Below are 3,634 nucleotides of genomic sequence, written 5' to 3' on the forward strand. Positions count from 1 at the left end.
CACACACACACACACACACATAAAAAAAATTAAAAAAAGAAAAAAAGAAAGAAATAGTATTACAGTGTGTGATTTTACTGGATAGTCTCATGACAGCATCCACCCAGTAGCTTGGGTCTTGTAGGCTGTAAGGGAACAATCTCTCTCCCGCTCCCCACTTATGTAATTGGTACAGGGTCTCCCTACACAGCTCAGACTTAAGAGTGATCCTTCTGTTTTCAGCCTCCCCAGCACTGGGATTACAGGCATGCACCATCATGCCAGGACTCACTAACAGGCTCACAGTGCTCTGGGGACCGGGCTGCTGTGGCATGCGGGACCAGAGATTGAACCCTAGACCCTGTGCTTGCCAAAGCAGGCACTTAGTCCACTGAGTTATCTTGTTGGCCCTACAATCTGTATCTCTTGGAGGAAGTGAAAGGTCTTCTCTACCCCTCCCCACTTCTCTCTAACCCCTCCCTTTTCCCCTCTCCCCTTTTTTCCTTCTCTTTTGGGCACTTAGTCCACTGAGTTATCTTGTTGGCCCTACAATCTGTATCTCTTGGAGGAAGTGAAAGGTCTTCTCTTCCCCTCCCCACTTCTCTCTAACCCCTCCCTTTTCCCCTCTTCCCTTTTTTCCTTCTCTTTTGTTCCCCCTCCAATTGTCTTTGGCCTCTCACCTGCCCCTCCTTCTTCCTCTGAGCCTCTTCAGTGACTGAACCTAGGGTCCTTACTCTGAGCTACATCACTAGTAAATTTTAATTGTTTTGAGACTGGATTTCATTATGTTTTTAGAATACCTAAGCTGGGGTCAAATTTCAGATCCTTCCCCTTTATTTTTCTTTTTTTCTCTATTTTAGGGAAGTGTCTACAGGGTGTTCAGGGTCTCACTACTAGATCGGACTGGTAGTGATCCACCTGTTTACAGCCTCCCAAGAATGGGATTATAGGCACACACCCAGTCTCAATTGCTATCTCAGTGCACGCTGGGATGAGGCCAGCACAGCAGGCCCAGAATTGAACCCCCAGCCCTTGTGCCTGCTTGCAGGTGCTTTAATCCGCTGAGCTATTTGACCAGTCCCTATTTTGGGCTTCTAATCATGAAGAATCAAATATCCTCTTCATGTCTAACAGCAGGTCCTGACCTTCATGCAACAGCATGAGTCTCCACAGCATTAAGGAGGGAATCAAGGCCTGTGCTCACTGCACACAGGGTCTACACAGAAACCACCTGACCAGGCCAGCGGCAACCAGGAGAAAATCTCTCCACAGCCCATCATCCTGCTGGCAAAGTAGCTTTTCCTGCAGGTCAAGGTTTCTTAAAATGGAAGCCTGAGCCCCAGAATCAAGAAACTTCAGTCAGGAACCTTTCAGCTTCTCACCTAACAATGGCATCATCAAAGATTTTATATCCTGTCCTTCTTACAGGGGGATTCGAACAGCCCACCACATGAGGCTTTTCTAGGGCTCTCCCAACCTCCCTGGGAATTTTCCATCCGGGCGAGCACCTACCTACCACCGTGGGCTCCAGGTCCACAAACACTGCTCTGGGCACGTGCTTGCCAGCCCCAGTCTCACTGAAGAACGTGTTGAAGGAGTCGTCCCCGCCACCAATGGTTTTGTCGCTAGGCATCTGACCATCAGGCTGGATTCCATGTTCAAGGCAGTACAATTCCCAGCAGGCATTGCCGATCTGGACACCTGCCTGCCCCACGTGGATAGAGATGCACTCCCTCTGGGAACCAGAACACAAAAGTCAAATCCAGTCATCCTCAAGGCAATTTAAATTATACAATATGTAAATGAGACCTGATGTCCTAAGTGGACATTTGTAAAATATCTGGTTTCTAAAGGCTTTCTTACACATAACACCCCTTGAACCTCCAATGATCATTGTAGAGATATAGTTTTGAGACAAAAGCCTGATGTCCCAAGAGAGCAGGGAACACTGGACTGAGCCAGAGGAGGGTTGCTGTCTGTTTGCAAATTCCCAGAAAGCTGGGACCCAAAGCAGCAGATAACAGCTTCTGCAGGGGCTCTGTCCTTTGATCCCTTGCTTGGGATGTTATGGGCTAGCATTTGTGTGAACCTAGTGTTAGGCAAATGGTGGAAGTTAATAGAGATAGTAGTTTGTATTCACTTAGGTAATTATGCACATTCCTTAGTCTGCCTTTACCCCTCAATAAATGTGAGATGCTTCTGAGGCTCTGGGCTCACTTGGAGAGAGACTGATCTCAGTGAGACCTCTGAAGCTACATTCATCAGGTCTTCTCGTCGTTTCTTTCGGCACTGACCCGTAACTTACAACAGATCATTTCATATCACAATACCTGCCTATCCAACATGAATACCGACATGCTTGAACTAGGAACAGAAATAGTTGTTCATCTTCTCAGCAATTAAGATATTTAAAAAGTAGCTCTACCTATACTCCTAGTATCCTGTGAGGCTGAGGAAGGAGGACTGAAATTTTGAGTCCAGGCTGGGCAATTTAGCGAGACCCAGTCCCAAAAGAAAAAAGAAAGGGAGGCTCTGAGTTCAATTACCAATAGAGAAAATTGTAAATCAAGTGAATCTGTTCCTACCCAAGGAACAGAGTTAATATTCTGACCTAAGCAATGGCTTAGAAAAATCAGACAAAACATGAAATAAGAGTCTTCAATGATTGTGTGACAGGTTGTGCAAGACAGTGCTTCCTTAAAGCAGGGACACAAAGTTTGTAAACCTAGGATCACTCTAGACACCTTATGAGTTTCCAGGCTACCTCAGAGGGAGGGGCAGAAGGAGGGAGAGAGGGAAGGAGGGAGGAGGTGCAAGCAAGCAAACACACACTGCAGAGACTGATTCAGTGAGGCCTATGTGGCTAGAAACCTCAGGGTAGGACAGATGAGACGGAGCTGCACACGAGCTCTGTGCACATCAGCAGAGTCCACCTGCATCTACAGCCGGGACCTGCTCGGCACATGTGCTACTGGAGAGAGCGGCTGAGACCAGGTAGGGCAGGCTGGGTGGTCCTGGGGCTCACCTAGGGCAGGGAATAGCTTGTGTTTCCCCCAATCATAGTGAAAACGCCTCCTGACTCTCAGAGCACAAAATGGAGACCTTAGTAGTGGGACTAAATGAGCCCTAAGGTATAAACTTCTCTACACCTACCTAAGAAAGCAGAAAATGAAGCCAAGGATCAAACTGGCTCCTGGTAAATTAACCACATCCCAAGAAATGCCCAAAAATATTTAAATGAATGCAGCCAAATGCATAACTCAACAATGTAAATTCACAGTATCTGGCATCCAATATGAACCTCTCAGGTACTCAAAAGAAAGAAAATATGACCATAATGGAGAAATATGTCACCAATAAAAACTAACCTAGAAATGACATAGATAATACAATCAGTCAACTAAGCCATTCAATATTATGTACCTATCTATATGGTTAAGATGGTAGAAGAAAAAATGAGTATAATAGACATACTTAATGGATAAAAGACTTAAATGAGGGGCCAGGGCTACATCTCAGCAGCCCAACATCCTCCTAGTTTAAGTGCAACATCCTAAATTCAATCCCTGGTACTCCCCACTCCCCAAACAAAAAGACCTAAACGAAACTACATTAAAAAGAACATTTTCTGGGGCTGGGGAGATGGCTCAGTGGA

This window comes from Octodon degus, unplaced genomic scaffold (assembly GCF_000260255.1).
Source record: "Octodon degus isolate 3935 unplaced genomic scaffold, OctDeg1.0 scaffold00021, whole genome shotgun sequence".
Classification (NCBI taxonomy): Eukaryota; Metazoa; Chordata; class Mammalia; order Rodentia; family Octodontidae; genus Octodon; species Octodon degus.